The sequence below is a fragment of the Bos taurus genome, chromosome 14, assembly GCF_002263795.3.
Source record: "Bos taurus isolate L1 Dominette 01449 registration number 42190680 breed Hereford chromosome 14, ARS-UCD2.0, whole genome shotgun sequence".
Lineage (NCBI taxonomy): Eukaryota > Metazoa > Chordata > Mammalia > Artiodactyla > Bovidae > Bos > Bos taurus.
This window is the reverse complement of record NC_037341.1, coordinates 1,158,536-1,170,598: the sequence shown is the minus strand read 5'-3', so window position 1 is coordinate 1,170,598 and position 12,063 is coordinate 1,158,536. Positions and strand designations below refer to the sequence as shown.

The following is a 12,063-nucleotide window of genomic DNA, read 5'->3' as shown; positions in this document are numbered from 1 at the left end:
CATGTGCCGCCCTGCCAACCGTGGAGGCAGTGGGAGGGTAGCACAGGCTGGCCAAGAAGGGGACCAGAGGCCCCCCACCCTCAGCTCTCAGCCCTCAGGGAGGAGCCTGGGCCTGGGCCCCTGCAGGGTCCTCCGGCCCAGCAGCCCTGCTCAGGGACAGCTCCCAGGCTCCACCCGCAGAAAGCAGGCTGCTGGGGCCAGGGTAAGGCTGGGGGCGGCTGTAGCTCCACACACCTCTGAAGACAGGGCCTTGGGCCTCTGTGGCTGGCAAGGGGGGAGGAGGGGTGAGAGGGGGCCAGCCAGGCAGAGGCCTTCCAATCTCAGAGTGGTGGGCGCCCCAGGCCAGTCTGCCTGAGGCTGATGGACTCTCCAGAATAGGGCGCCACCTGACGTGAGGCTCAGCCCTGCTGTCTGGAGCCCAGAGAAACTCGGCAGATGAAGAGAGGAGGCAAAGGTGCCGGGAGGGAGGGAAGGCTGCCCCTCACTGCTGACGCCCAGGTCACAGCGCCCGCCAGCACCACACTCTGCAGGGGCACTCGGGGTGCCCGAGTTCAGGAGGGCAGGTCCTGAGGGCGAGCCTGCCCCCATTCCAACATTCCAGACTCCACACGGGTGCAGATGAGCAGAGACGGGAACACGTGGTGCTGGTGACTCGCTGCACAGCGTGGCTTCAGCAAGGCTCACCCCAGACATGCTGGGAGCCGTGGGCCCGGCCTGCTCCTCCCCACCCTCCCGCCGTCCTCCCCAGACTCCATGGCAGTGCCGGGGCCGGGAGTTTGGGTCTGCATGCAGGGCCAGGGTCTGCCTTCCGTCTCCTGCACACGGTGAGGTACGCTGTCTCTCCCTCGACACCACAGGCCCTACTGCCCACCCCACAGACCTCCGCCGCCAGCAACGATCAGGACCAGGCAGCTGAGCCGCTGCTGGTGTGCAGGGAGCAAGCGGCTCTGAAGGCACCCGCACCGCGGGATGGCCGGACAGACGGGCTCAGCCGCACCGCCCTGAGCACGCACTGCCTCACAGGACACCCCCTGCTGGGTGGCGAGGCCATTTGCTGCCAGCCACCAAGGCCTACCCTTGCCCAGCACTTGGAGCAGTGGCCACTGTCACACCCAGCGCCATGGAGAGCATGCTCCGTACAGGCCGCCGCCGATGCGCAAAGGCAGTCAGGAGGACAGCGGCCAGAGCCTGGGGGTCTGCACAGCCTGGGGCACACCGTGAGGAGAAAACAGCTCCGAACTGGCTCAGAAAGTGCCGCGCTCCGGAGGAGGACAGCAAGCAACCCGCAAGTGCGGGGGGCTGCACCCTGCCCCAGGCCCACGGCACCCAGAGGCCCTGTCTGGACCTCCAGAGGCCCTGCTGGACGTGCGGCTCTCCAGGGAAGAGCGGTTGGGGCCAGGCTGATGGCCCAGGCCCTGGGCCCCCAGACTCTCAGACTCTCCTCAGCCAGGCGGGCAGGAGCACCAGGAGGAGCACTATGCCCCCAGGCCCCCATCACCCAAAACCAACGCAGGGGAAGGGAGTGAGCATACCACAAACCAGAGCCGGCCCAGCCCCACCCCGTGGACGCCCAGGAGCACGCTGGCTCCCTCAGCGCACCTGGGGGGGCCCCCGTACAGCTGCAGCAGGTGAGGACAGGCCCCCAGAGACTCTGGCCCAGAACCCCCGGGGCCTGTCCGAGCACAGTACCTGAGGGTCAGCTGCCGGGGGGCACAGGAGGTGGGAGGACAGCGGCTCACTCCCACGCATGCAACCCCACAGGAGGGACCTGCCACCGCCCAGAGCTGGACCCTGTCCTGACACCGCCAGGACCACCAGTGGCGGGACTGCAGACTCCTGAGGACTGCTGGGCGCGAGATGCCAGGGGCCAGGCCGGGGAGAAGACACGGAGGCAGAGCAACAAGCACCTGCGCGTCTCACGGTCAGAACTGATGGGTTTGCAGTCGTTGTGCGCAATTACAGACTTTCTTTGCAAATCCCACGAATTCTATGCGTTAGGACCAAACCTATGAACCGGAAGGATTCCCGGGAACACTGAGGGGCCCGGGCCACACAGGTGATGCTCAAGTGGCACCGGAGGGCCCCGAGGACACTGGCGCCCACCCAGGGTCACGTGGTCTGCGCAGATGCTCCGAAAGCGGAAAAGGCACAGTCCCCCTGCAGAGGAATACCGGGCCCCGCCTTCCCAGGACAGCTGAGGCCTCAGCCCATGTCCCTCCAGCGGGAGAGTAACCTGTGGGACGCCAGAGCGTGGGAAGCAGAGGGTCTCAGCTCAGACCCAGGGGAGGCCTGCGCTTGGGGCCTGTCCTGAGCGGGCTCCATTTGTGCTGATATGGCCCCACGAGGGCACAGGGCTGGGGTGGGTAGCAGCAGCACAGTCCTGGGGGCTCCAAGCAAGCACACCAGCGCCCACCGCCCGCCAGCTCTGGGGCGGCAGTGCCTCCTGCCCAGGACCCCTTCCGCCACCCCACGGGAAGAGACAGGGCCTCGGGCACACAGAGCTGGGGTCCGCGTGGCACCAGGTCCTGCTCCTCCCCACATGAGCTACAGGAGCAAGCTGCCCAGAAGCCTGAGCCCCACTGGCCCAGCCCCCAGGCCCTGTGGAGCAGAGACCCCCACCCTCCCCTGGTAAGTGCCAGCAGAGGCCTCGCCACACTTGGGCAGCCCAGAGGAGTGTGTGCTGAGGCGCTCAGCTCTCAGCCAGACCAAAACTGATGAAAACCATCAAGCAGCGATTCACCTAAGCATGATAAATAAAACGCAAGGGAAGCACACTGTCATACACCTGCTGAAAACCAGAGATGGAGAAAGCTCTGCAGCCAGAGGGCGACAGCAGACCCCGCAGGAGAGCAGGGCCAGCCGGCAACAGCCAGGTCTCCCCCTGGAGCCCCACAGGCTCCCACGCAAAATCGCTCTCCAGAGAGGAAGACTTCAGATAACCGTCCACGGAGAGCAACAGCCCCCAGCACATCTGCAACATCACAGGAAATCTTAAGAGGTGTTTCTCCGCAGAAGGCAAGGAAGGAGTGAAAAGAAATGGGAGAATAAATACGTAGCTGAGTCTGGGTCAAGGATGACCATATACGACGTTTTTTACGGTCTAAAACACATGGAGAATTAAAATCACGGTAGTTCCAGCATGTCTGATGGAAGAGAAGAAAAAAGGGGGAGGGTGCTCTAAGCTTCTTATGCTGTCCAGGGAAGGGTCAGACTGCAATTTCCAAGACCTGGTAACAGACTCAAAAACGTACAATGTTACTGAAAGAAAAATAAAAGGAGATACAATAAGCTAACGGAGAAAAGAATGGAATTTAAACATACATCCAAAAGAAGAAAAAAACGAAAAGAAATACATAACAGGTACAACAAAGAAAAAGCACCTAGTAAGACTGGATTTAAACCCAAATACACCCAAACTGCGGTTTATTGTGACAGATGAAATCTTTTCTTACAAAACAATTTCAGGCTGCACTTTTTTAAAAGGAACTATTTGCTGGATACAAAAAAAAAAAAAAATCTAACCATAATACAAAACAGCTTTTTTTGGATTATTTACTTATAAAAGTAAACATGTTTGCATACATCATGCACCAACATTTGCAGGGTATGTATGTGTGTGTGTTAGTTGCTTAGTCGTGTCTGACTCTGCAACCCCATAGACTGTAGCCCACCAGGCCCCTCCATCCATGGGATTCTCCAGGGAAGAACACTGGAGTGGGTTGCCATCTCCCTCTCCAAAAGGAACTATAGAAAGAAAGAAAGTGAAGTCGCTCAGTCGTGTCCAACTCTTTGAGACCCCATGGACTGTAGTCTACCACGCTCCTCCATCCATGGAGTTTTCCAGGCAAGAGTTCTGGAGTGGGGTGCCATTTCTTTCTCCATGTATGTATGTACACTAGTGTATACGTACACATTTTGCGACATTAACTAAAAGAAAACCGGCCTACATATACCTATTTTAGAGAAAGCAGACTTTAAGGCAAAAAGCTGGAGATTAAAAAAAAAAACAAACATATTTCATAACAGTAAAGATTCATTCCAGCAGGGAGATGTAACAATTCTAAGTGCTTTGAACACAGTAAAATAACCTTAAAATAAATACTAATGCAAAAGCGACAACTGGGAACACGAGCACACTCACAGGCACAGTGCAAACTCCACACTCTCTCGGACAGTGGAAAAACACAAGTCTTCCCTGCCCCTCAAAATTGGGAAGTTTACCACAGGTTTGAACAACACCATGAATACAACTCTCCTTACAGCCCCGAACTCACCAAGTGGAGTCATTCTTTCTAAGCACACACAACAGCTTTACCAAAGTGGACCCTAAACCCTCCCAGTGAAGGTGGGGAGTGGTCATTTTACAAAGAACCTCAAAAGCCTCAGAGATTTAGAAATGAAGCAATCCCTTCTGAATAACCCTGGATCAAAGAAAAATTACAACAAAAATTAGAAAAAGTTTTAGAGGAACACAAAAATAGTTAACTTGCAGACCCTAAGGCTATGCTCAGGGGGAAGTTTATAACCTTACATCTGCATATTTCAGAAAAGAGAGGCTGAAGGCAAATGTCCAGCCATCTGACCCTGGTGTGCTGCGTCCAAGCTCAGCGCACTGGCCCGTCCGGGTAGCTCTGACAGCAGTCCCTGCCCAGGCTTCTGCCTCCACTGCTGGCACTGTCAGAGCCGGCCAGGGACACCTCCAGCCAGGCCCACCGTCAAGGCAGCAAGAGAGGCAGCGTGGCCTCGTGGCCCGGCACCTGCTCCCTGCCTTCGCAGCACAGCGTGGAGGCAGCAGCCTGGGTCAGATTCAACCAGGCCCCACCCCTCCTGGCACCCTTCCCCGTGAAAACACACGGGGTCACGAGAGTCAGGAACAGCGCTCCCCAGGAAAGGCGTCTGCCACGGTCTACCTGAGACACCATCTGGGCCCAAGCTCAGCTCCCCAGCCCACTGCCCCCAGCTCCACACTGAGAGGGGCAGGAGAGCAGCTCCAGCCCAGAGCCTGGCTCTGAGTCTCAGAGGGAGGGTCCATTGCATCACTGCCGGTGCTGCACAGGGCCCGGCCAGGGTGTGCAGGGGGGTCTGGGGGTGTTGTGTGGAGGAGTCCGGGGCAGGCTCCTGGACTGGGAGCCGTGGTGGTCTCTCCTGCTCCTCCCACTAAAGCTGGACTCAGGGCAGGACTACTCCAAGCTCAGCGACTATCCCTTTCCTGAGGCTGGCTCCACAAGGTCCACCCTGGGGACACCCCCACCACGGCCTGGGGGGGTCTCCCTCCCCCTCACGGCTGGCCCTGGCAGGAAAGAAATCTGCCCAGAGGGCTCAGGCTGACGCGGCCCTGCTTCCCAGGTAGCTCCCAGCACCAATCCCTGACTGGGTCCCTGAGCCACAGCCAGGTGGGGCCGCCCCAGCACACCATCCGCATTCGTCAAGACGCCTGGGGACCCTGCCCACAAGCCGCCAGGGCCGAAGCCGCAAGGGAACACCGCCCCTCCTTCCCAGGCAGGAGCGGATCCCCGGGCTTCAGCTGGAGTCATGGCTGCGCCCCGGCTCCTGGAGCTCACAGCACCCAGGGAGGCCAGCGCCTGCCGAGCAGCACATGGCACTGCGTGCATGTGCACGCGCTCCGCGCCAGCTCTGCCCAAATAATTAACTAGCGCCGCCAGGGCAGATATAAACCGGAAGCCTCCGACTCGCCTGATAGTTTACGCAAGGCTCAGGATTGCTGCGACTGCCTTCCACAGGGCCCGCTTCAGCGTTTTCCTTTTCCCTTAGGGAAGCAGAGCTCTGGATGGAACTGCTCTCGCGCCCTTTGCAGTGTCTGCGGCAGTAAAACTGACAACCCGTCTGCACCCCAGTGGGAAAGGCTGGATCGCAGATTACTCTAAGGTGGGAAAATCCAGCAGCCAGCCAGTCTAGCATCCACCAAACCTGCCCTCAGCACCTGACCGCCCCGTCCCCTCAACCGGCACAGAAATGCCCAGGATGCGGGGACAGAGCAAGGCCCGGTCAGCACCAGCCTGGAGGCTCAGGGCCGGGGCTTTCCGCGCCTCGAGGAGGCCCCAGGACCAGGGCGCAGGCCAGCACGGGGACGCCTCAGGAGGCCCTCAGGCCTGTGTGCCCTCTGTGCCACGGCAAGCCTGCCTCCTGGCCCTCCCAAAGCGCCGCCAGAGGGTACTAGTGATGAAAACGCTACTGACGAGCGTGAAGGCCCAGGGCAGGCTTCACTCTGCCCCTCTGACCACTGACCGCGGCCCGGAGGCCAGTGAGGCCAGGCACGGGGCTGTCCGGCGCCAAGCAGCGGGTTCCGGGCTGCCTCCGAGAGCCATGCTGCGGGGCCACTACCTGGCTCACTGCCTGCCCCTGCCCGCTGGGCACACCTGGTCAGAGGCAGGGGGTGGGGGTGGGGCGGGGCCCTGTCGGGAGGGGCGCGGGCCTGGTGAGACGGGAGGGGCAGGGAGGGGGCAGGGAGGGTGTGGAGAGGGGCAGCGCAGGCAGAGTGGTCAGAGCAGGGCTGCTGCACACCTAGAACTTTGGGGCCACGGAGGAGGTTAAGTGAGGATGGCTTTGAGCACACAGCGGGCGGGCGGAGGGCTCCCTGTAGGTGTCCACCCCAAGTCCCTGAGCTGGTGCTGCTCAAGGAGAGCCCTGCAGAGGGCCCTCAACAAACTGAGCCCCAAGGGCTGGTTTTGGCACCCAGGCAGCTGAGGGCCTGCTTTGACCTCCACTGGCACAGGAGGGCACCCCAGGGACCTGGGAACAGCCCCAAGGTGGGCCCTTCAAGCCCAAATGATGGAACAGCAGGGGAGGCAGCCCCAGGATGTCCCCTCAGTCTGCCCGCAGAGGGTCCATCAGGGGGCTGTGCGCCTCAGGGACCCCTGGTCCGCACAGGCCCCTGTTCTGGGCTGGGGGAGGGCAGAAACAGTCACCGGGGCCTTGGTGAGGAGCCCAGGAACGGCAGGGAAGGGCAGCCGGGGCAGGGGCCCATGGGGGGCTTACACGGGAGAGACTCCCTGACAGCTTCCTGGACAAACTCGGACACAGGGATTGGGGCTGCAAGGTGAAGACTGGGCAAGGCCCCCCCACCCTGCCTTCTCTGCTGGTGACCGAGGATGCGTGCCCGCCCCACTGCACTCACAAACAGGTGACGGCAGACCTTCCAGACCATGTGGCTGGCACAGCAGACTGAGGGATGTGTGGGGAGCACCCGCCACGAGCCTGGCAAGCTCTCGGCCAGAGGCAGGCGCTGCGTGAGGCCAGCAGGCCTGAGGGAAGGCCCCGCGGCCCTCAGACCCACACCTGGCTCCCCCCAGGAAACCTGGGCCCTTCCTGTCAAACATGGCCTGCGTGCACAGCCCCACCACATCCGGGGCTCCGGCAGCAGGGCTCTGGACAGGCGGGCGAGCGGTGGGGGCTATGGCCATGTGCCCCCTGTCCTGGGCAGGTGAGGCAGAGGAGGCCCCGCCCCAGCAAGCCCCAGGAGATGAGGACGCCACTGCCCATGCAGTCGCCTGAGGCTTTTCCTTGGCCCAAGAAGCAAACACTTGCTGCTCCCAGGAAGCCCCCTTGCAGGACAGGGCAGGAAGCCAGCCTGGAGCCAAGTGGCAAGCGCAGTGCGGGCTCCCGTGGCGCCCACTGCACCCTTTCTGCACACAAGGAGTCAGGGTCCGCGGTACACATGGAGCCTGTCACCTCAGGGCACCTGAGTCACAGTGCTGGGCCCAGTGTGGTGGGGAGGGGAACCCCAGAGCGGGCCCTGAAGCCCCAGGTGCTGGAGAGCGCCCGGCCTCAACACACTCCCTAGAAGCTCTCTACTAAAGGTTCTCTTCTCTGTAGCCTTCTCTGGGGTCTATCTGCCCTGAGGCAATCAACTGAGGTCTCTGGCAACCAAGGTGCAGGTACTCCCCAGGGAGCATGGTGGGGGGTGTCACATGGTGACCCCCAGGGACCACCTGCCCCTCCCCCAGCCAGAGTTGGACTTTAGGCCCAGGGACTAGGGGGAGGGTCAGGGGGAGGGTCGGAGGGCTTGGCCAGGAGCCAGGAAAGCAGGGGAGAGGCAGGGAAGGGAAAGAAAGTAAGAGGCGGAGTCAGGCTGAACCTCCAGCTCAGTCCCCAGGCGCAGTGTCCACGCGCCTGCTGAACAATGCAGTTTTGAATTCAATTAAAGCGATTATCTGTTGTGCCAAATAAATTGTGTACAGCATACATCCTGCGGCACTTTACACCTCCGGGCTCATTATTCCCTAACTGTTTCCTCCTGTTTATGCGCTCTCAAATTAAATTGCTGATAATATGCGCCAAAATAAAAAATGAGCGCACCTTGTCCCAAGAAAATTGATTCTCCCTTTTCCTGAGCCGGCGATTGCCAGGTTTTATATACTCTGTTCCTGGTGATCATTAGTAATTCAATTTTCTTTTTATTAGCCCTCTTATCTGCTGAACAATATAGTGGCAGAGCTGACCTCTTTCGCACGGGTAAATGTTTAAAATCTTTTCCCTGATTAATTTTGCCAGTTAAGAAAAAGAGGAGAAATGGCCCGGCTCTTAGCCATCACAATGAATAAAGCTTAATGTTGATTGTGATGGAATTTCTAATGCCAGGGAAATTGATTGAACGCGGCAATTACACTGCAATAGTAACTCAAGGGAGATGGGATCGCTTTCTTCTGGCCGCAGCCTTTTGGTTATTTAAAACAATCCAATTTGCAAGGATAATTATGTATTAGTGTTTTATCAGCCACTTGAAATGAACAGGGGAGTTTCGATACTGGCCCAGCATTAGCAGGTTATTGCTGCAAATTACTTGATATCTGCTTTCTTTCACATAAAGAGAAAATTAGGCAATCAATTACCAGAAAAAGGTGGACGAGGAATAAGAAGGGTGAGAGCGCCCTCTTCTGGCCGCCGGGCTGCACAGCAGGCCTGGAGGGGACCCCATGGCTCTCCCTCCCCCTCTTCAGCCCACAGCCGGGCAGGCACAGGCTGAGAGAGGAGGGCTGCACCTGGCACTAAGGTCTGTGTGGGGAAACAGAGCAGAGAAGCTGCAGACAAGCAGATGAAGGGGCCGCCCCTGTGGCGATATAGACACATGGACACACACAGCTGCTCAGGCCCGCCAATGGGGCCAGGAGGGGCTCACCTGTGCACCCCAAGTACCCACAACGTTAGATAAAAGCCCAAGTCCCGCACAGAGCTGAAAGGGAGGGAGCCGGGAGGGGTGGGGAGCCGGGGAAATGCTGCCCCTCAGCCCTGCCCCCACCCCTGCCCTCACCCCAGGCCTCAGCCCTGCCCCCACCCCTACCTTCACCCCTGCCCAGTCTCTACACAAGCCTCTCCCACGAGCTCCCTGCCATCAAGTCTCGGGGTAAGGACCCCTGCCCTGGGCCTGGAGGTCAATCCTCTCCCACAGGCCCACCCTAGCTCCTGCCCCTCCGGCCGCAGTCACTCCTCAGGCCCGGACACGGCCGCCTTGTGTCCCCAAGCATGCTCCCATAGGACCCTTGAGCCTCCACCGTCCCTCAGCGGCTTCCGAACCGGACCCCCTTTCCTTACTGTGGCACGGCGCCCCTTCCCACCTTCCAGGCCCACCTGCCTCTGGCCTGAGCCTCTCCCGCCCTCTGGGATGCTGCGCAGGACAGGTCTCCACTCCAGGACTTGCTGAGCTCAGCCCTACAGCTCCTACGCAACCTCGCCTGCACAGGTGTGTCCCCTCCCTCTCGCCTCTCCTCACACAGGTAGGTTCAGGGCTCAGAGGGAGCTCCTCAGAGACGCCCCAGACTGCCTGCCTGGCTAAAGCTGCCCCCCACCCCCTGTAGCTCTTGAGACACCACCGCGGATTTCCTTTTCTGCAGAGTGCTTCTGCTGCCTGAAGGCAAATTTTTCAACCTATTTACAAGCACCCAAGGAGCTTTCTGCATTCACCATCCACCGACACGGCCCGGCCTTGGCACATTCGGACCACGGGAACCAGCGCACAGCCCAGCACAGAGGTGTGGTACATGGAAGGCTGAGGGGTGGAGGACACGTGGGGGGAGGAAGAGTGGCCGAGCCAGCAGAAGCCTTCTCCAAGCCCCCCAAGAGGAGCCTCTTCCCAGCTCCCCCTCCATGTCCCCTGCAGAGCATGGTCACCGCATGTCTACAAGCTGATCTGTCCGCCTCTGAGTGGGGACAGCGCAAGGCGCAGGGGTCCGCACCCCACACCCTGTGGTGCCCACGGCCTTGCTCCCCCCTCCCTCGGAGCAGCAGAGCACCCTGCCAGCAGGAACAGCCTCCACTGTCCCCAGCCTGCACCCCAGTCTGCCTGAGGCCTAAAACGGGACCACGCGGTTCCCAAGTGCAGGTACAACTCCAGGGAAGACACATGCCACCTCCCCCTTGTGGCCTGGCACCAGATCCGTGGCCCTGTCAACCCCTCACCCTGTTCACCCTGCAACAGGGTGAGCATCCTAGAGCGTCTCCAGCCCACGGCCCTGGGACACTACCCACAGGCCCCTGTCCTGCTCTCTAGCTCCCCGGCAGCCCCTTGGCCCATGGCGGCTACAGCACGGCCGCAGCCAGGCTGTTCCCAGGCCTGGGGCAGTCCTCACCCCAACCCCCAAGCCACCAGAGCCCTCCAGCTGGGAGCAGGGAGAGTGGGCCCCCAGGACTCTACATGGACAGTCCACAGTGCTAACCTCCCCGCCATCTGGAGAGCGCTCCCAGTCCACGACACAGAATGATCTCTTTGACCGCATGGTGCTCCTTCCACAGGGTCCCAGGACACAGGATGGCAACTGTCTGCCTTGGGCCCGTCGGCCCGCAGCCCAGGCTCCATGGGGCAGGGGCAGCACAGGGCTGGCAGGGACACAGTCGAGGCCAGCGTTGGTTCTTGCATCAGGACCCAGCATTCTGGGCAGCAGAAAGACCGCCAAGAGGCCCAGGGCCCTGTCTGCCGCGACCGTGCCACCCTCAACGCCTGCCCAGCAGCCGCTCCACACACACACTGGCTTCCACGGGAGCCCAGCACCCGGCAGACACCCACCAGCTCCCTCAAGGGCTCTGCTGGCAGGAGCACAGCGCCCCTGCTTGGACAACCCCCCCAACCCCCTCCTGCCATGTCCATCATTCAAGACCCTCTGAAACACCACCTCCATGCGTGACCCCTCCTGGACACCGCACTCCCTGCTGGTAGCCGGTTACTATGGAAACGCCCCAGCACCTGGGCAGCTCACATGCAGGCCCTGGAAGGGCAGGAGGGAACACCCCTGCCTCAGGGTTCCGGGACCCCCAGCTCCAAGGCAGCCCGCCTCCCACTCCCGGCCCTGAGCACCACCCCCTTGCAGCGCCTCACCTGTGGGAGCAGCTCCGCCTGCAGCTTCTCTGCCGACAGAGACAACATTGTGACCAAGAGCACCGGATAGGGACCATGCAGCCCCGCAGATGCCCAGCCTCCAGAAAGCACCCCGGTCCCTCTCCCGGCTGCCCCAAGAGCCCCCAGCTGGCCTCAGGCTCCCGGTGGGCTCCCCAGCCCCTGCCAGCCTCTTAAAACATGAGGCTTCTCCACTTGTTCTCTCCAGTCAGTCCCGCAGCCAAGGCCCAACCCCCAACCCATTCCCCTGGCAGCCCCCAGGGGCTGCTGACAGGCTCCCTCTGCTGCCACCAGGGTGAAATCCATGCTTGCCGGAACCCAGGGACATGCAGCCAAAGGAGACTGGGTGGGAGGGAGGCTGGAGCCCTCTCCGCCCAGCATGGGCCTCCGCCCGGGCCCCCAGGGCCCACGCTCTCTGGCCGGCTCTGTGCAGGTGCTGCATGCCGTCCCAGACCCCAGCTGGGCCCTGAGCACTAAGGCAGCACAGTCCCTGGAACACAAGCCCTGGCAGCAGCGCCCAGGACCAGATCCCTGGTGTGTCCGTGGGGAAGCCACGGCTGCTCCAAGGAGACACCCAGGACCAGCCCCCCCGGAGCACTGCCATCGCCACAGTGGGGGGTGCCAGGGACTCACTGAGAGAGCAGAGAGACCCCTCCCAGGCCCGCTCAGGCCTTGAGAGGAGGCAGCAGCCCGCAGGGAGGGCAGCGAGGACAGGAGGG

At 61.0% G+C, this 12,063-nt stretch overlaps 1 protein-coding gene across 2 annotated transcripts in view; it reads right to left on the bottom strand.

Annotated features, from left to right (window-relative positions):
* ZC3H3 (zinc finger CCCH-type containing 3) overlaps positions 1 to 12,063 on the bottom strand; it is a 63,307-nt gene that overhangs the window by 46,501 nt on the left and 4,743 nt on the right. The window lies entirely within an intron of this gene.